General features: G+C 43.7%; 20 non-coding genes across 20 annotated transcripts; all 20 read left to right on the plus strand.

The window, feature by feature from the left end:
• The first annotated feature begins 446 nt into the window (after window positions 1–446).
• trnaq-uug (transfer RNA glutamine (anticodon UUG)) lies at window positions 447–518 on the plus strand. The gene has a single exon. It is a non-coding gene; the product is annotated as a tRNA-Gln (tRNA).
• Window positions 519–1385: 867 nt separating this feature from the next.
• trnav-aac (transfer RNA valine (anticodon AAC)) lies at window positions 1386–1458 on the plus strand. The gene has a single exon. It is a non-coding gene; the product is annotated as a tRNA-Val (tRNA).
• A 295-nt stretch (window positions 1459–1753) lies between these two features.
• On the plus strand, window positions 1754–1825 carry trnaq-uug (transfer RNA glutamine (anticodon UUG)). Its single transcript has one exon. It is a non-coding gene; the product is annotated as a tRNA-Gln (tRNA).
• Window positions 1826–5810: 3985 nt separating this feature from the next.
• Window positions 5811–5882, plus strand: trnaq-uug (transfer RNA glutamine (anticodon UUG)). The gene has a single exon. It is a non-coding gene; the product is annotated as a tRNA-Gln (tRNA).
• Window positions 5883–7683: 1801 nt separating this feature from the next.
• Window positions 7684–7755, plus strand: trnaq-uug (transfer RNA glutamine (anticodon UUG)). Its single transcript has one exon. It is a non-coding gene; the product is annotated as a tRNA-Gln (tRNA).
• A 667-nt stretch (window positions 7756–8422) lies between these two features.
• On the plus strand, window positions 8423–8494 carry trnaq-uug (transfer RNA glutamine (anticodon UUG)). The gene has a single exon. It is a non-coding gene; the product is annotated as a tRNA-Gln (tRNA).
• Window positions 8495–9804: 1310 nt separating this feature from the next.
• Window positions 9805–9877, plus strand: trnav-aac (transfer RNA valine (anticodon AAC)). Its single transcript has one exon. It is a non-coding gene; the product is annotated as a tRNA-Val (tRNA).
• An 860-nt stretch (window positions 9878–10737) lies between these two features.
• Window positions 10738–10809, plus strand: trnaq-uug (transfer RNA glutamine (anticodon UUG)). The gene has a single exon. It is a non-coding gene; the product is annotated as a tRNA-Gln (tRNA).
• Window positions 10810–11745: 936 nt separating this feature from the next.
• On the plus strand, window positions 11746–11817 carry trnaq-uug (transfer RNA glutamine (anticodon UUG)). The gene has a single exon. It is a non-coding gene; the product is annotated as a tRNA-Gln (tRNA).
• A 300-nt stretch (window positions 11818–12117) lies between these two features.
• On the plus strand, window positions 12118–12190 carry trnav-aac (transfer RNA valine (anticodon AAC)). The gene has a single exon. It is a non-coding gene; the product is annotated as a tRNA-Val (tRNA).
• Window positions 12191–12483: 293 nt separating this feature from the next.
• trnaq-uug (transfer RNA glutamine (anticodon UUG)) lies at window positions 12484–12555 on the plus strand. The gene has a single exon. It is a non-coding gene; the product is annotated as a tRNA-Gln (tRNA).
• Window positions 12556–13491: 936 nt separating this feature from the next.
• trnaq-uug (transfer RNA glutamine (anticodon UUG)) lies at window positions 13492–13563 on the plus strand. The gene has a single exon. It is a non-coding gene; the product is annotated as a tRNA-Gln (tRNA).
• Window positions 13564–13863: 300 nt separating this feature from the next.
• Window positions 13864–13936, plus strand: trnav-aac (transfer RNA valine (anticodon AAC)). Its single transcript has one exon. It is a non-coding gene; the product is annotated as a tRNA-Val (tRNA).
• A 565-nt stretch (window positions 13937–14501) lies between these two features.
• trnaq-uug (transfer RNA glutamine (anticodon UUG)) lies at window positions 14502–14573 on the plus strand. Its single transcript has one exon. It is a non-coding gene; the product is annotated as a tRNA-Gln (tRNA).
• Window positions 14574–14873: 300 nt separating this feature from the next.
• trnav-aac (transfer RNA valine (anticodon AAC)) lies at window positions 14874–14946 on the plus strand. Its single transcript has one exon. It is a non-coding gene; the product is annotated as a tRNA-Val (tRNA).
• A 293-nt stretch (window positions 14947–15239) lies between these two features.
• trnaq-uug (transfer RNA glutamine (anticodon UUG)) lies at window positions 15240–15311 on the plus strand. The gene has a single exon. It is a non-coding gene; the product is annotated as a tRNA-Gln (tRNA).
• A 936-nt stretch (window positions 15312–16247) lies between these two features.
• Window positions 16248–16319, plus strand: trnaq-uug (transfer RNA glutamine (anticodon UUG)). The gene has a single exon. It is a non-coding gene; the product is annotated as a tRNA-Gln (tRNA).
• A 300-nt stretch (window positions 16320–16619) lies between these two features.
• On the plus strand, window positions 16620–16692 carry trnav-aac (transfer RNA valine (anticodon AAC)). Its single transcript has one exon. It is a non-coding gene; the product is annotated as a tRNA-Val (tRNA).
• Window positions 16693–16985: 293 nt separating this feature from the next.
• trnaq-uug (transfer RNA glutamine (anticodon UUG)) lies at window positions 16986–17057 on the plus strand. The gene has a single exon. It is a non-coding gene; the product is annotated as a tRNA-Gln (tRNA).
• Window positions 17058–17996: 939 nt separating this feature from the next.
• On the plus strand, window positions 17997–18068 carry trnaq-uug (transfer RNA glutamine (anticodon UUG)). Its single transcript has one exon. It is a non-coding gene; the product is annotated as a tRNA-Gln (tRNA).
• The last annotated feature ends 1052 nt before the right edge of the window (window positions 18069–19120 follow it).

Below are 19120 nucleotides of genomic sequence, written 5' to 3' on the forward strand. Positions count from 1 at the left end.
CTCCAGAATCTCTTTCCCTCAGCCACAAAATTTGGGAATACTTTGGACTCCGGAACACTCATCGGCAGCCACAGCGACAGTTTCAGTAGTGTAGCGGTTATCACATTTGCCTAACACGCGAAAGGTCCTCAGTTCGACACTGGGCGGAAACATTACTTTCTCCAGCCTTATTTATTTCATCCTTGTGTGAAGATGTATGACTGCCCGTTACTGATAGCAACATCAACATATTCATCATTTTGGATAGGAGGGGAGACTCATCTGCTATTCTTCTCATTCTGTCAAGACAACAGCAAATGTTCTGGACCATAGAAAGCGCATCCCGACCTGCCTCCTAATAGCTGTCCCTAGGCACCACTCCAGGGCTCTGTGAGAATGCATCTCCAGCAGATAATCTCTGTCGTAAAGCATTTGCATGACTGAGAGCGTACTTTGACTATGGACAGGGTTCCATGGTGTAATGGTTAGCACTCTGGACTTTGAATCCAGTGATCAGAGTTCAAATCTCGGTGGAACCTTCAGGTATGTGAGTTCTGGAAAGAAGATCAGTTGAGTAGGCTAGTCAGTTGGCAAGTCATATTTGAGTGCATGATTGATCAAATCCAGTTGAGAGGATTTGCTGTATCGCTAGTTGAACCTTTATGGTGTCTTCTTGAATATTCATTGGCGATGCTTCTATTTTTCCGTGCTCTCCCAGAATAGTTTGTTAAAATCCCACTTCTGACACAATTTGTTGCCACTCCATAATCTCTTTCCCTCAGCCACAAAATTTGGGAAAACTTTGGACTCCGGAACACTCATCAGCAGCCATAGCGACACTTTCCGTAGTGTAGCGGTTATCACATTCGCCTAACACGCGAAAGGTCCTCAGTTCAACACTGGGCAGAAACATTACTTTGTCCAGCTTTATTTATTTCATCCTTTTGTGAAGATGTATGACTGCCCGTTACTGATAGCAACATCAACATATTCATCATTTTGGATAGGAGGGTAGACTCATCTGCTATTCTTCTCATTCTGTCAAGACAACAGCAAATGTTCTGGACCATAGAAAGCGCATCCCGACCTGCCTCCTATGAGCTGTCCCTAGGCACCACTCCAGGGCTCTGTGAGAATGCATCTCCAGCAGATAATCTCTGTCGTAAAGCATTTGCATGACTGAGAGCGTACTTTGACTATGGATTTGCTGTATCACTAGTTGAACCTTTATGGTGTCTTCTTGAATATTCATTGGCGATGCTTCTATTTTTCCGTGCTCTCCCAGAGTATTTTGTTAAAATCCCACTTCTGACACAATTTTTTGCTACTCCAGAATCTCTTTCCCTCAGCCACAAAATTTGGGAATACTTTGGAGTCCGGAACACTCATCGGCAGCCACAGCGACAGTTTCCGTAGTGTAGCGGTTATCACATTCGCCTAACACGCGAAAGGTCCTCAGTTCGACACTGGGCGGAAACATTACTTTGTCCAGCTTTATTTATTTCATCCTTGAGTGAAGATGTATGACTGCCCGTTACTGATAGCAACATCAACATATTCATCATTTTGGATATGAGGGGAGACTCATCTGCTATTCTTCTCATTCTGTCAAGACAACAGCAAATGTTCTGGACCATAGAAAGCGCATCCCGACCTGCCTCCTAATAGCTGTCCCTAGGCACCACTCCAGGGCTCTGTGAGAATGCATCTCCAGCAGATAATCTCTGTCGTAAAGCATTTTTCATGACTGAGAGCGTACTTTGACTATGGACAGGGTTCCATGGTGTAATGGTTAGCACTCTGGACTTTGAATCCAGTGATCCGAGTTCATATCTCGGTGGAACCTTCAGGTATGTGAGTTCTGGAAAGAAGATCAGTTGAGTAGGCTAGTCGGTTGGCAAGTCACATTTGAGTGCATGATTGATCAAATCCAGTTGAGAGGATTTGCTGTATTACTAGTTGAACCTTTATGGTGTCTTCTTGAATATTCATTGGCGATGCTTCTATTTTTCCGTGCTCTCCCAGAGTAGTTTGTTAAAATCCCACTTCTGACACAATTTTTTGCCACTCCAGAATCTCTTTCCCTCAGCCACAAAATTTGGGAATACTTTGGACTCCGGAACACTCATCGGCAGCCACAGCGACAGTTTCAGTAGTGTAGCGGTTATCACATTTGCCTAACACGCGAAAGGTCCTCAGTTCGACACTGGGCGGAAACATTACTTTCTCCAGCCTTATTTATTTCATCCTTGTGTGAAGATGTATGACTGCCCGTTACTGATAGCAACATCAACATATTCATCATTTTGGATAGGAGGGGAGACTCATCTGCTATTCTTCTCATTCTGTCAAGACAACAGCAAATGTTCTGGACCATAGAAAGCGCATCCCGACCTGCCTCCTATGAGCTGTCCCTAGGCACCACTCCAGGGCTCTGTGAGAATGCATCTCCAGCAGATAATCTCTGTCGTAAAGCATTTGCATGGCTGAGAGCGTGCTTTGACTGTGGATGGGGTTCCATGGTGTAATGGTTAGCACTCTGGACTTTAAATCTAGTGATTTGAGTTCAAATCTCAGTGGACCCTTCAGGTATGTGAGTTCTGGTAAGAAGATCAGTTGAGTAGGCTAGTCGGTTGGCAAGTCACATTTGAGTGCATGATTGATCAAATCCAGTTGAGAGGATTTGCTGTATTACTAGTTGAACCTTTATGGTGTCTTCTTGAATATTCATTGGCGATGCTTCTATTTTCCGTGCTCTCCCAGAGTAGTTTTTTAAAATCCCACTTCTGACGCAATTTGTTGCCACTCCATAATCTCTTTCCCTCAGCCACAAAATTTGGGAATACTTTGGACTCCGGAACACTCATCAGCAGCCACAGCAACAGTTTCTGTAGTGTAGCGGTTATCACATTCGCCTAACACGCGAAAGGTCCTCAGTTCGGCACTTGGCGGAAACATTACTTTCTCCAGCTTTATTTATTTCATCCTTGTGTGAAGATGTATGACCGCCCGTTACTGATAGCAACATCAACATATTCATCATTTTGGATAGGAGGGGAGACTCATCTGCTATTCTTCACATTCTATCAAGAAAACAGCAAATGTTCTGCACCATAGAAAGCGCATCCCGCCCTGCCTCCTATGAGCTGTCCCTAGGCACCACTCCGGAGCTCCGTGAGAATGCATCTCCAACAGATAATCTTTGTCGTAAAGTCATTTTTTGCAGCTTTTCAAGAGATTCTCTGATGCTGAGGTGTGAAACGGACTTTGGTGAACCCCCAGCTGCTGAGTGACAATGGCACCCTCCCCGTCAGGGAATCGAACCCTGTTCCTCCGCATGACGGACGGATTCTAACCTTTGACCAGCGAAGATTAAGAATACTTTGCTTGACTGTCGTGCCCATGCTGATGTAGCAGTCACAGTGCCGTGTGGATTAAGAGTTTTTCAAACTTTGACAAAACCAACATTCCTGTGGGGGATGTTTACGTATGTGGATATAAACCAGATCTTCATTTTCTTTCCACATAGGAAAAAGAGACAGAAACTGCCTAATTTACAACACCCTTAAGAGCTTTTGGGGAGTCGAACTCCAACAGACACTTGCCATTAAAATTGGAAAACTCGAATGAACAAAGAACTCACTCTTGGAAAAGTGGGACACTTACTATCTTATCTAGACCATAACTCGAAAGTTGACACTTTAACACCCCTCTTCACCATCAGACCGACCAGATGGCTATACATACGAACTGAGAAGACTCACTTGTAGTCAAATCTTAAACTATATTAAATGTGTTTGATAACCGTGTACAATTTCTTTCAGGTTTCCAGCTTGATCACAAGACGCATATAGAGACAATTTGTACGATTCTGGCTTAAATATTGACAAAGAACTGATTTTGGTGGAAAATGCCCAACCTGCCTGATGGAACCACATTGCCCCCTAGTGGTCTGCAGTGTTGATTAGTTGAACATATAAAGGACTCAGTAAAATGGACAATTATGCAGCTAGTAACTTCTAACGATGTCCCTTCGGTATCTATTTGGTATTCGTTTAGTGTCCCCATTGTTAACACAGAAATTAGCATTGTGTAATTCACAATTCATATGTCACGATTTCATAGATATTCACCTGAATTTTGAAAGTCATAATTGTCTTTATCATGTGTGTTATTTTGATGTCTTTATATTACAAGTCTATGTTATATCTTTAATCTGCATATCTTAACAAGATGTGGTGTTTTCAGAATCACCGAGACAAATGTTCTGAGATGGGAGTAATGGAGAAATAAGAGTTTTCTTTGTCTCATCCAGAAATCCCCCTAGCACAGATCACCTTACAGAGACATGCACACAGTTCAAGCATGTCATTGGCTGAAAAAGTAGTGTAAGCCCCGCCTCCGAGAGTCAAAACCCGGAACAGTGGAAAACACAGGCTCTCTTGCTTCTTCTTGTGCTCGTTTGCTGGCTCGCTTCAGGCGCTCTTGCCCTCTTGCCTTCTTGTGCTCTGGATCTTGTTCCAGAAGGGCTCCAACCCAGAGTTTCAGAAGGAGATTTGAGCAGAAAACAGCTGCTCATAGACTTTTAGAGATGGTTTAAGCAGAAGAGAAGAGCTCGCCGGAGTTTGGGAGTTTTTCCCATAATCTCAGGAGAGAGCGGAAGGACGTGTGGATAACGATGCAGCGGACGACCGGAGGAGACCCTCCAGAACCCAGTGAGACCCCGGAGACGAGAAAGAAAGACCCGAACAAAGAAACAGATTGAAATACTCTGAAGATGCACGTTTTACGTGTTTGTGTTCGTCCCTCGCCATCCACGTCCTAACCAACCTGTTTCACGCCATCATCACCTTTTCCTACCAAGAAAGCCAACTCCAAGCAACCTTTTATTAATCTTCTGTGAACTTAAGTTCACTTCATCAGAGAAAGCAGCAACGGACCAACTCTGACACAACGATGGATTTGATCATCCCACAGTAAAGCCCTCGACATCATCGTCCCCGTTTCCCGGTGAAAGAAGCAACTGAGAAGTCCGCTAAAGTCAGCCACCACAGCCAGGAAGGCCCAGAGAGCGGAAGAGAAATCCCCTCGGACCCGCGTGGCCGCTACCATTGGTCCGAAACGACTGAACAGAACTTCAGCACAGTAAGACCGACCCGTTTTCACCTTAAAGTGGGTTTGATGGATGTCTCGAGGCTTTCACAGAATGATAAATTAATCCGAAATGTCAGTACAGTATTTAGATTCAAATAGTCAGCCAACCCAAACTATTTGAATAAATCCAGTATTTTCCCATTCCCCATATTTTATTTTATATTCACTAAGTGTTTTATATAATCACCCATATTCAATGCATCTCCTGTTTGTTTAAAGGTTCATGTCTAAGATCATATCATTGTAATAAACAGCTCATATATCTATATATATGTTATAATCACAGATTGTGTCGTATGCTTTCTTTACGTAATGTCTGTCCAACCAAACGAGAACTTCACGAAAGTAGCGAGATATGAGACTGAATATTAATTGAATATTAATTTAACACCAGGATCGTAAGATTTCGAACAGTTTTCCGACCTGACTGTGACTTAAAATTAAGTCAAAACCTAGGTTGGTGGTGCCCCCTAAATTCGAGGTAAGGTTTATTTGAGACTGTAAGAACATCTCATAAATCCTTATATTTAATAGGTATATAAATACCCGGTAACGCTACACTGAGAATACAAACTGTAAGAGTATTACTGAAAAATTGACCAAAAAAATCCCTTTGCTATAAAACCTTTCGTTGTAAAGCATTTGCATGACTGAGAGCGTACTTTGACTGTGGACGGGGTTCCATGGTGTAATGGTTAGCACTCTGGACTTTGAATCCAGTGATCCGAGTTCAAATCTCGGTGCAACCTTCAAGTATGTGAGTTCTGGAAAGAAGATCAGTTGAGTAGGCTAGTCGGTGGGCAAGTCACATTTGAGTGCATGATTGATCAAATCCAGTTGAGAGGATTTGCTGTATTACTAGTTGAACCTTTATGGTGTCTTCTTGAATATTCATTGGCGATGCTTCTATTTTTCCGTGCTCTCCCAGAGTAGTTTGTTAAAATCCCACTTCTGACACAATTTGTTGCCACTCCATAATCTCTTTCCCTCAGCCACAAAATTTGGGAATACTTTGGACTCCGGAACACTCATCGGCAGCCACAGCGACAGTTTCCGTAGTGTAGCGGTTATCACATTCGCCTAACACGCGAAAGGTCCTCAGTTGGACACTGGGCGGAAACATTACTTTCTCCAGCTTTTTTTATTTCATCCTTGTGTGAAGATGTATGACTGCCCGTTACTGATAGCAACATCAACATATTCATCATTTTGGATAGGAGGGGAGACTCATCTGCTATTCTTCTCATTCTGTCAAGACAACAGCAAATGTTCTGGACCATAGAAAGCGCATCCCGACCTGCCTCCTATGAGCTGTCCCTAGGCACCACTCCAGGGCTCTGTGAGAATGCATCTCCAGCAGATAATCTCTGTCGTAAAGCATTTGCATGACTGAGAGCGTACTTTGACTATGAATTTGCTGTATCACTAGTTGAACCTTTATGGTGTCTTCTTGAATATTCATTGGCGATGCTTCTATTTTTCCGTGCTCTCCCAGAGTAGTTTGTTAAAATCCCACTTCTGACACAATTTTTTGCCACTCCAGAATCTCTTTCCCTCAGCCACAAAATTTGGGAATACTTTGGAGTCCGGAACACTCATCGGCAGCCACAGCGACAGTTTCCGTAGTGTAGCGGTTATCACATTCGCCTAACACGCTAAAGGTCCTCAGTTCGACACTGGGCGGAAACATTACTTTCTCCAGCTTTATTTATTTCATCCTTGTGTGAAGATGTATGACTGCCCGTTACTGATAGCAACATCAACATATTCATCATTTTGGATAGGAGGGTAGACTCATCTGCTATTCTTCTCATTCTGTCAAGACAACAGCAAATGTTCTGGACCATAGAAAGCGCATCCCGACCTGCCTCCTATGAGCTGTCCCTAGGCACCACTCCAGGGCTCTGTGAGAATGCATCTCCAGCAGATAATCTCTGTCGTAAAGCATTTGCATGACTGAGAGCGTACTTTGACCATGGATTTGCTGTATCACTAGTTGAACCTTTATGGTGTCTTCTTGAATATTCATTCGCGATGCTTCTATTTTTCCGTGCTCTCCCAGAGTAGTTTGTTAAAATCCCACTTCTGACACAATTTGTTGCCACTCCATAATCTCTTTCCCTCAGCCACAAAATTTGGGAAAACTTTGGACTCCGGAACACTCATAAGCAGCCACAGAGACAGTTTCCGTAGTGTAGTGGTTATCACATTCGCCTAACACGCGAAAGGTCCTCATTTCGACACTGGGCGGAAACATTACTTTGTCCAGCTTTATTTATTTCATCCTTGAGTGAAGATGTATGACTGCCCGTTACTGATAGCAACATCAACATATTCATCATTTTGGATAGGAGGGGAGACTCATCTGCTATTCTTCACATTCTATCAAGAAAACAGCAAATGTTCTGCACCATAGAAAGCGCATCCCGCCCTGCCTCCTATGAGCTGTCCCTAGGCACCACTCCGGAGCTCTGTGAGAATGCATCTCCAGCAGATAATCTCTGTCGTAAAGCATTTGCATGACTGAGAGTGTACTTTGACTGTGGACAGGGTTCCATGGTGTAATGGTTAGCACTCTGGACTTTGAATCCAGTGATCCGAGTTCAAATCTCAGTGGAACCTTCAGGTATGTGAGTTCTCGAAAGAAGATCAGATGAGTAGGCTAGTAAGTTGGCAAGTCACATTTGAGTGCATGATTGATCAAATCCAGTTGAGAGGATTTGCTGCATCGCTAGTTGAACATTTATGGTGTCTTCTTGAATATTCATTGGCGATGCTTCTATTTTTCCGTGCTCTCCCAGAGTAGTTTGTTAAAATCCCACTTCTGACACAATTTGTTGCCACTCCATAATCTCTTTCCCTCAGCCACAAAATTTGGGAAAACTTTGGACTCCGGAACACTCATCAGCAGCCGCAGAGACAGTTTCCGTAGTGTAGCGGTTATCACATTCGCCTAACACGCAAAAAGTCCTCAGTTCGACACTGGGCGGAAACATTACTTTCTCCAGCTTTATTTATTTCATCCTTGAGTGAAGATGTATGACTGCCCGTTACTGATAGCAACATCAACATATTCATCATTTTGGATAGGAGGGGAGACTCATCTGCTATTCTTCACATTCTATCAAGAAAACAGCAAATGTTCTGCACCATAGAAAGCGCATCCCGCCCTGCCTCCTATGAGCTGTCCCTAGGCACCACTCCGGAGCTCTGTGAGAATGCATCTCCAGCAGATAATCTCTGTCGTAAAGCATTTGCATGACTGAGAGTGTACTTTGACTGTGGACAGGGTTCCATGGTGTAATGGTTAGCACTCTGGACTTTGAATCCAGTGATCCGAGTTCAAATCTCAGTGGAACCTTCAGGTATGTGAGTTCTCGAAAGAAGATCAGATGAGTAGGCTAGTAAGTTGGCAAGTCACATTTGAGTGCATGATTGATCAAATCCAGTTGAGAGGATTTGCTGCATCGCTAGTTGAACATTTATGGTGTCTTCTTGAATATTCATTGGCGATGCTTCTATTTTTCCGTGCTCTCCCAGAGTAGTTTGTTAAAATCCCACTTCTGACACAATTTGTTGCCACTCCATAATCTCTTTCCCTCAGCCACAAAATTTGGGAATACTTTGGACTCCGGAACACTCATCGGCAGCCACAGCGACAGTTTCCATAGTGTAGCGGTTATCACATTCGCCTAACACGCGAAAGGTCCTCAGTTCGACACTGGGCGGAAACATTACTTTCTCCAGCTTTTTTTATTTCATCCTTGTGTGAAGATGTATGACTGCCCGTTACTGATAGCAACATCAACATATTCATCATTTTGGATAGGAGGGGAGACTCATCTGCTATTCTTCACATTCTATCAAGAAAACAGCAAATGTTCTGCACCATAGAAAGCGCATCCCGCCCTGCCTCCTATGAGCTGTCCCTAGGCACCACTCCGGAGCTCTGTGAGAATGCATCTCCAACAGATAATCTTTGTCGTAAAGTCATTTTTTGCAGCTTTTCAAGAGATTCTCTGATGCTGAGGTGTGAAACGGACTTTGGTGAACCCCCAGCTGCTGAGTGACAATGGCACCCTCCCCGTCAGGGAATCGAACCCTGTTCCTCCGCATGACAGACGGATTCTAACCTTTGACCAGCGAAGATTAAGAATACTTTGCTTGACTGTCGTGCCCATGCTGAGAATACAAACTGTAAGAGTATTACTGAAAAATTGACCAAAAAAATCCCTTTGCTATAAAACCTTTCGTTGTAAAGCATTTGCATGACTGAGAGCGTACTTTGACTGTGGACGGGGTTCCATGGTGTAATGGTTAGCACTCTGGACTTTAAATCCAGTGATTTGAGTTCAAATCTCAGTGGAACCTTCAGGTATGTGAGTTCTGGAAAGAAGATCAGTTGAGTAGGCTAGTCGGTTGGCAAGTCACATTTGAGTGCATGATTGATCAAATCCAGTTGAGAGGATTTGCTGTATTACTAGTTGAACCTTTATGGTGTCTTCTTGAATATTCATTGGCGATGCTTCTATTTTTCCGTGCTCTCCCAGAGTAGTTTGTTAAAATCCCACTTCTGACACAATTTGTTGCCACTCCATAATCTCTTTCCCTCAGCCACAAAATTTGGGAATACTTTGGACTCCGGAACACTCATCGGCAGCCACAGCGACAGTTTCCGTAGTGTAGCGGTTATCACATTCGCCTAACACGCGAAAGGTCCTCAGTTCGACACTGGGCGGAAACATTACTTTCTCCAGCTTTTTTTATTTCATCCTTGTGTGAAGATGTATGACTGCCCGTTACTGATAGCAACATCAACATATTCATCATTTTGGATAGGAGGGGAGACTCATCTGCTATTCTTCTCATTCTGTCAAGACAACAGCAAATGTTCTGGACCATAGAAAGCGCATCCCGACCTGCCTCCTATGAGCTGTCCCTAGGCACCACTCCAGGGCTCTGTGAGAATGCATCTCCAGCAGATAATCTCTGTCGTAAAGCATTTGCATGACTGAGAGCGTACTTTGACTATGAATTTGCTGTATCACTAGTTGAACCTTTATGGTGTCTTCTTGAATATTCATTGGCGATGCTTCTATTTTTCCGTGCTCTCCCAGAGTAGTTTGTTAAAATCCCACTTCTGACACAATTTGTTGCCACTCCATAATCTCTTTCCCTCAGCCACAAAATTTGGGAAAACTTTGGACTCCGGAACACTCATCGGCAGCCACAGCGACAGTTTCCGTAGTGTAGCGGTTATCACATTTGCCTAACACGCGAAAGGTCCTCAGTTCGACACTGGGCGGAAACATTACTTTGTCCAGCTTTATTTATTTCATCCTTGTGTGAAGATGTATGACTGCCCGTTACTGATAGCAACATCAACATATTCATCATTTTGGATAGGAGGGGAAACTCATCTGCTATTCTTCTCATTCTATCAAGACAACAGCAAATGTTCTGGACCATAGAAAGCGCATCCCGACCTGCCTCCTATGAGCTGTCCCTAGGCACCACTCCAGGGCTCTGTGAGAATGCATCTCCAACAGATAATCTCTGTCGTAAAGCATTTGCATGACTGAGAGCGTACTTTGACTGTGGAAGGGTTCCATGGTGTAATGGTTAGCACTCTGGACTTTGAATCCAGTGATCTGAGTTCAAATCTCGTTGGAACCTTCAGGTATGTGAGTTCTGGAAAGAAGATCAGTTGAGTAGGCTAGTCAGTTGGCAAGTCACATTTGAGTGCATGATTGATCAAATCCAGTTGAGAGGATTTGCTGTATCACTAGTTGAACCTTTATGGTGTCTTCTTGAATATTTATTGGCGATGCTTCTATTTTTCCGTGCTCTCCCAGAGTAGTTTGTTAAAATCCCACTTCTGACACAATTTTTTGCCATTCAATAATCTCTTTCCCTCAGCCACAAAATTTGGGAAAACTTTGGACTCCGGAACACTCATCAGCAGCCGCAGCGACAGTTTCCGTAGTGTAGCGGTTATCACATTCGCCTAACACGCGAAAGGTCCTCAGTTTGACACTGGGCGGAAACATTACTTGCTCCAGCTTTATTTATTTCATCCTTGTGTGAAGATGTATGACTGCCCGTTACTGATAGCAACATCAACATATTCATCATTTTGGATAGGAAGGGACTCATCTGCTATTCTTCAAATTCTGTCAAGAAAACAGCAAATGTTCTGCACCATAGAAAGCGCATCCCGCCCTGCTTCCTATGAGCTGTCCCTAGGCACCACTCCGGAGCTCTGTGAGAATGCATCTCCAACAGATAATCTCTGTCGTAAAGTCATTTTTTGCAGCTTTTCAAGAGATTCTCTGATGCTGAAGTGTGAAACGGACTTTGGTGAACCCCCAGCTGCTGAGTGACAATGGCACCCTCCCCGTCAGGGAATCGAACCCTGTTCCTCCGCATGACAGACGGATTCTAACCTTTGACCAGCGAAGATTAAGAATACTTTGCTTGACTGTCGTGCCCATGCTGAGAATACAAACTGTAAGAGTATTACTGAAAAATTGACCAAAAAAATCCCTTTGCTATAAAACCTTTCGTTGTAAACCATTTGCATGACTGAGAGCGTACTTTGACTATGGACGGGGTTCCATGGTGTAATGGTTAGCACTCTGGACTTTGAATCCAGTGATCCGAGTTCAAATCTCGGTGGAACCTTCAGGTATGTGAGTTCTGGAAAGAAGATCAGTTGAGTAGGCTAGTCAGTTGGCAAGTCACATTTGAGTGCATGATTGATCAAATCCAGTTGAGAGGATTTGCTGTATCACTAGTTGAACCTTTATGGTGTCTTCTTGAATATTCATTGGCGATGCTTCTATTTTTCCGTGCTCTCCCAGAGTAGTTTGTTAAAATCCCACTTCTGACACAATTTGTTGCCACTCCATAATCTCTTTCCCTCAGCCACAAAATTTGGGAAAACTTTGGACTCCGGAACACTCATCGGCAGCCACAGCGACAGTTTCCGTAGTGTAGCGGTTATCACATTCGCCTAACACGCGAAAGGTCCTCAGTTCGACACTGGGCGGAAACATTACTTTGTCCAGCTTTATTTATTTCATCCTTGTGTGAAGATGTATGACTGCCCGTTACTGATAGCAACATCAACATATTCATCATTTTGGATAGGAGGGGAGACTCATCTGCTATTCTTCACATTCTATCAAGACAACAGCAAATGTTCTGGACCATAGAAAGCGCATCCCGACCTGCCTCCTATGAGCTGTCCCTAGGCACCACTCCAGGGCTCTATGAGAATGCATCTCCAACAGATAATCTCTGTCGTAAAGCATTTGCATGACTGAGAGCGTACTTTGACTGTGGAAGGGTTCCATGGTGTAATGGTTAGCACTCTGGACTTTGAATCCAGTGATCCGAGTTCAAATCTCGGTGGAACCTTCAGGTATGTGAGTTCTGGAAAGAAGATCAGTTGAGTAGGCTAGTCAGTTGGCAAGTCACATTTGAGTGCATGATTGATCAAATCCAGTTGAGAGGATTTGCTGTATCACTAGTTGAACCTTTATGGTGTCTTCTTGAATATTTATTGGCGATGCTTCTATTTTTCCGTGCTCTCCCAGAGTAGTTTGTTAAAATCCCACTTCTGACACAATTTTTTGCCATTCAATAATCTCTTTCCCTCAGCCACAAAATTTGGGAAAACTTTGGACTCCGGAACACTCATCAGCAGCCGCAGCGACAGTTTCCGTAGTGTAGCGGTTATCACATTCGCCTAACACGCGAAAGGTCCTCAGTTTGACACTGGGCGGAAACATTACTTGCTCCAGCTTTATTTATTTCATCCTTGTGTGAAGATGTATGACTGCCCGTTACTGATAGCAACATCAACATATTCATCATTTTGGATAGGAAGGGACTCATCTGCTATTCTTCACATTCTGTCAAGAAAACAGCAAATGTTCTGCACCATAGAAAGCGCATCCCGCCCTGCTTCCTATGAGCTGTCCCTAGGCACCACTCCGGAGCTCTGTGAGAATGCATCTCCAACAGATAATCTCTGTCGTAAAGTCATTTTTTGCAGCTTTTCAAGAGATTCTCTGATGCTGAGGTGTGAAACGGACTTTGGTGAACCCCCAGCTGCTGAGTGACAATGGCACCCTCCCCGTCAGGGAATCGAACCCTGTTCCTCCGCATGACAAACGGATTCTAACCTTTGACCAGCGAAGATTAAGAATACTTTGCTTGACTGTCGTGCCCATGCTGAGAATACAAACTGTAAGAGTATTACTGAAAAATTGACCAAAAAAATCCCTTTGCTATAAAACCTTTCATTGTAAACCATTTGCATGACTGAGAGCGTACTTTGACTATGGACAGGGTTCCATGGTGTAATGGTTAGCACTCTGGACTTTGAATCCAGTGATTCGAGTTCAAATCTCGGTGGAACCTTCAGGTATGTGAGTTCTGGAAAGAAGATTAGTTGAGTAGGCTAGTCAGTTGGCAAGTCACATTTGAGTGCATGATTGATCAAATCCAGTTGAGAGGATTTGCTGTATCACTAGTTGAACCTTTATGGTGTCTTCTTGAATATTCATTGGCGATGCTTCTATTTTTCCGTGCTCTCCCAGAGTAGTTTGTTAAAATCCCACTTCTGACACAATTTGTTGCCACTCCATAATCTCTTTCCCTCAGCCACAAAATTTGGGAAAACTTTGGACTCCGGAACACTCATCGGCAGCCACAGCGACAGTTTCCGTAGTGTAGCGGTTATCACATTCGCCTAACACGCGAAAGGTCCTCAGTTCGACACTGGGCGGAAACATTACTTTGTCCAGCTTTATTTATTTCATCCTTGTGTGAAGATGTATGACTGCCCGTTACTGATAGCAACATCAACATATTCATCATTTTGGATAGGAGGGGAAACTCATCTGCTATTCTTCTCATTCTATCAAGACAACAGCAAATGTTCTGCACCATAGAAAGCGCATCCCGACCTGCCTCCTATGAGCTGTCCCTAGGCACCACTCCAGGGCTCTGTGAGAATGCATCTCCAACAGATAATCTCTGTCGTAAAGTCATTTTTTGCAGCTTTTCAAGAGATTCTCTGATGCTGAGGTGTGAAACGGACTTTGGTGAACCCCCAGCTACTGAGTGACAATGGCACCCTCCCCGTCAGGGAATCGAACCCTGTTCCTCCGCATGACAGACGGATTCTAACCTTTGACCAGCGAAGATTAAGAATACGTTGCTTGACTGTCGTGCCCATGCTGAGAATACAAACTGTAAGAGTATTACTGAAAAATTGACAAAAAAAATCCCTTTGCTATAAAACCTTTCGTTGTAAACCATTTGCATGACTGAGAGCGTACTTTGACTGTGGAAGGGGTTCCATGGTGTAATGGTTAGCACTCTGGACTTTGAATCCAGTGATCTGAGTTCAAATCTCGGTGGAACCTTCAGGTATGTGAGTTCTGGAAAGAATATTAGTTGAGTAGGCTAGTCAGTTGGCAAGTCACATTTGAGTGCATGATTGATCAAATCCAGTTGAGAGGATTTGCTGTATCACTAGTTGAACCTTTATGGTGTCTTCTTGAATATTCATTGGCGATGCTTCTATTTTTCCGTGCTCTCCCAGAGTAGTTTGTTAAAATCCCACTTCTGACACAATTTGTTGCCACTCCATAATCTCTTTCCCTCAGCCACAAAATTTGGGAAAACTTTGGACTCCGGAACACTCATCGGCAGCCACAGCGACAGTTTCCGTAGTGTAGCGGTTATCACATTCGCCTAACACGCGAAAGGTCCTCAGTTCGACACTGGGCGGAAACATTACTTTGTCCAGCTTTATTTATTTCATCCTTGTGTGAAGATGTATGACTGCCCGTTACTGATAGCAACATCAACATATTCATCATTTTGGATAGGAGGGGAAACTCATCTGCTATTCTTCTCATTCTATCAAGACAACAGCAAATGTTCTGGACCATAGAAAGCGCATCCCGACCTGCCTCCTATGAGCTGTCCCTAGGCACCACTCCAGGGCTCTGTGAGAATGCATCTCCAACAGATAATCTCTGTCGTAAAGCATTTGCATGACTGAGAGCGTACTTTGACTGTGGAAGGGTTCCATGGTGTAATGGTTAGCACTCTGGACTTTGAATCCAGTGATCTGAGTTCAAATCTCGTTGGAACCTTCAGGTATGTGAGTTCTGGAAAGAAGATCAGTTGAGTAGGCTAGTCAGTTGGCAAGTCACATTTGAGTGCATGATTGATCAAATCCAGTTGAGAGGATTTGCTGTATCACTAGTTGAACCTTTATGGTGTCTTCTTGAATATTTATTGGCGATGCTTCTATTTTTCCGTGCTCTCCCAGAGTAGTTTGTTAAAATCCCACTTCTGACACAATTTTTTGCCATTCAATAATCTCTTTCCCTCAGCCACAAAATTTGGGAAAACTTTGGACTCCGGAACACTCATCAGCAGCCGCAGCGACAGTTTCCGTAGTGTAGCGGTTATCACATTCGCCTAACACGCGAAAGGTCCTCAGTTTGACACTGGGCGGAAACATTACTTGCTCCAGCTTTATTTATTTCATCCTTGTGTGAAGATGTATGACTGCCCGTTACTGATAGCAACATCAACATATTCATCATTTTGGATAGGAAGGGACTCATCTGCTATTCTTCAAATTCTGTCAAGAAAACAGCAAATGTTCTGCACCATAGAAAGCGCATCCCGCCCTGCTTCCTATGAGCTGTCCCTAGGCACCACTCCGGAGCTCTGTGAGAATGCATCTCCAACAGATAATCTCTGTCGTAAAGTCATTTTTTGCAGCTTTTCAAGAGATTCTCTGATGCTGAAGTGTGAAACGGACTTTGGTGAACCCCCAGCTGCTGAGTGACAATGGCACCCTCCCCGTCAGGGAATCGAACCCTGTTCCTCCGCATGACAGACGGATTCTAACCTTTGACCAGCGAAGATTAAGAATACTTTGCTTGACTGTCGTGCCCATGCTGAGAATACAAACTGTAAGAGTATTACTGAAAAATTGACCAAAAAAATCCCTTTGCTATAAAACCTTTCGTTGTAAACCATTTGCATGACTGAGAGCGTACTTTGACTATGGACGGGGTTCCATGGTGTAATGGTTAGCACTCTGGACTTTGAATCCAGTGATCCGAGTTCAAATCTCGGTGGAACCTTCAGGTATGTGAGTTCTGGAAAGAAGATCAGTTGAGTAGGCTAGTCAGTTGGCAAGTCACATTTGAGTGCATGATTGATCAAATCCAGTTGAGAGGATTTGCTGTATCACTAGTTGAACCTTTATGGTGTCTTCTTGAATATTCATTGGCGATGCTTCTATTTTTCCGTGCTCTCCCAGAGTAGTTTGTTAAAATCCCACTTCTGACACAATTTGTTGCCACTCCATAATCTCTTTCCCTCAGCCACAAAATTTGGGAAAACTTTGGACTCCGGAACACTCATCGGCAGCCACAGCGACAGTTTCCGTAGTGTAGCGGTTATCACATTCGCCTAACACGCGAAAGGTCCTCAGTTCGACACTGGGCGGAAACATTACTTTGTCCAGCTTTATTTATTTCATCCTTGTGTGAAGATGTATGACTGCCCGTTACTGATAGCAACATCAACATATTCATCATTTTGGATAGGAGGGGAGACTCATCTGCTATTCTTCACATTCTATCAAGACAACAGCAAATGTTCTGGACCATAGAAAGCGCATCCCGACCTGCCTCCTATGAGCTGTCCCTAGGCACCACTCCAGGGCTCTATGAGAATGCATCTCCAACAGATAATCTCTGTCGTAAAGCATTTGCATGACTGAGAGCGTACTTTGACTGTGGAAGGGTTCCATGGTGTAATGGTTAGCACTCTGGACTTTGAATCCAGTGATCCGAGTTCAAATCTCGGTGGAACCTTCAGGTATGTGAGTTCTGGAAAGAAGATCAGTTGAGTAGGCTAGTCAGTTGGCAAGTCACATTTGAGTGCATGATTGATCAAATCCAGTTGAGAGGATTTGCTGTATCACTAGTTGAACCTTTATGGTGTCTTCTTGAATATTTATTGGCGATGCTTCTATTTTTCCGTGCTCTCCCAGAGTAGTTTGTTAAAATCCCACTTCTGACACAATTTTTTGCCACTCCATAATCTCTTTCCCTCAGCCACAAAATTTGGGAATACTTTGGACTCCGGAACACTCATCGGCAGCCACAGCGACAGTTTCCGTAGTGTAGCGGTTATCACATTCGCCTAACACGCGAGAGGTCCTCAGTTGGACACTGGGCGGAAACATTACTTTCTCCAGCTTTTTTTATTTCATCCTTGTGTGAAGATGTATGACTGCCCGTTACTGATAGCAACATCAACATATTCATCATTTTGGATAGGAGGGGAGACTCATCTGCTATTCTTCACATTCTATCAAGAAAACAGCAAATGTTCTGCACCATAGAAAGCGCATCCCGCCCTGCCTCCTATGAGCTGTCCCTAGGCACCACTCCGGAGCTCTGTGAGAATGCATCTCCAACAGATAATCTTTGTCGTAAAGTCATTTTTTGCAGCTTTTCAAGAGATTCTCTGATGCTGAGGTGTGAAACGGACTCTGGTGAACCCCCAGCTGCTGAGTGACAATGGCACCCTCCCCGTCAGGGAATTGAACCCTGTTCCTCCGCATGACAGACGGATTCTAACCTTTGACCAGCGAAGATTAAGAATACTTTGCTTGACTGTCGTGCCCATGCTGAGAATACAAACTGTAAGAGTATTACTGAAAAATTGACCAAAAAAAATCCCTTTGCTATAAAACCTTTCGTTGTAAACCATTTGCATGACTGAGAGCGTACTTTGACTGTGGACTGGGTTCCATGGTGTAATGCTTAGCACTCTGGACTTTGAATCCAGTGATCTGAGTTCAAATCTCAGTGGAACCTTCAGGTATGTGAGTTTTGGAAAGAAGATCAGTTGAGTTGGCAAGTCACATTTGAGTGCATGATTGATCAAATCCAGTTGAGAGGATTTGCTGTATCGCTAGTTGAACATTTATGGTGTCTTTTTGAATATTCATTGGCGATGCTTCTATTTTTCCGTGCTCTCCCAGAGTAGTTTGTTAAAATCCCACTTCTGGCACAATTTGTTGCCACTCCATAATCTCTTTCCCTCAGCCACAAAATTTGGGAATACTTTGGACTCCAGAACACTCATCAGCAGCCACAGCGACAGTTTCCATAGTGTAGCGGTTATCACATTCGACTAACACGCGAAAGGTCCTCAGTTCGACACTGGGCGGAAACATTACTTTCTCCAGCTTTTTTATTTCATCCTTGTGTGAAGATGTATGACTGCCCGTTACTGATAGCAACATCAACATATTCATCATTTTGGATAGGAGGGGAGACTCATCTGCTATTCTTCACATTCTATCAAGAAAACAGCAAATGTTCTGCACCATAGAAAGCGCATCCCGCCCTGCCTCCTATGAGCTGTCCCTAGGCACCACCCCGGAGCTCTGTTAGAATGCATCTCCAACAGATAATCTTTGTCGTAAAGTCATTTTTTGCAGCTTTTCAAGAGATTCTCTGATGCTGAGGTGTGAAACGGACTTTGGTGAACCCCCAGCTGTTGAGTGACAATGGCACCCTCCCCGTCAGGGAATCGAACCCTGTTCCTCCGCATGACAGACGGATTCTAACCTTTGACCAGCGAAGATTAAGAATACTTTGCTTGACTGTCGTGCCCATGCTGAGAATACAAACTGTAAGAGTATTACTGAAAAATTGACCAAAAAAATCCCTTTGCTATAAAACCTTTCATTGTAAACCATTTGCATGACTGAGAGCGTACTTTGACTGTGGACGGGGTTCCATGGTGTAATGGTTAGTACTCTGGACTTTAAATCCAGTGATTCGAGTTCAAATCTCAGTGGAACCTTCAGGTATGTGAGTTCTGGAAAGAAGATCAGTTGAGTAGGCTAGTCGGTTGGCAA

The sequence above is a fragment of the Odontesthes bonariensis genome, chromosome 6, assembly GCF_027942865.1.
Source record: "Odontesthes bonariensis isolate fOdoBon6 chromosome 6, fOdoBon6.hap1, whole genome shotgun sequence".
In the NCBI taxonomy this organism is placed as follows: domain Eukaryota; kingdom Metazoa; phylum Chordata; class Actinopteri; order Atheriniformes; family Atherinopsidae; genus Odontesthes; species Odontesthes bonariensis.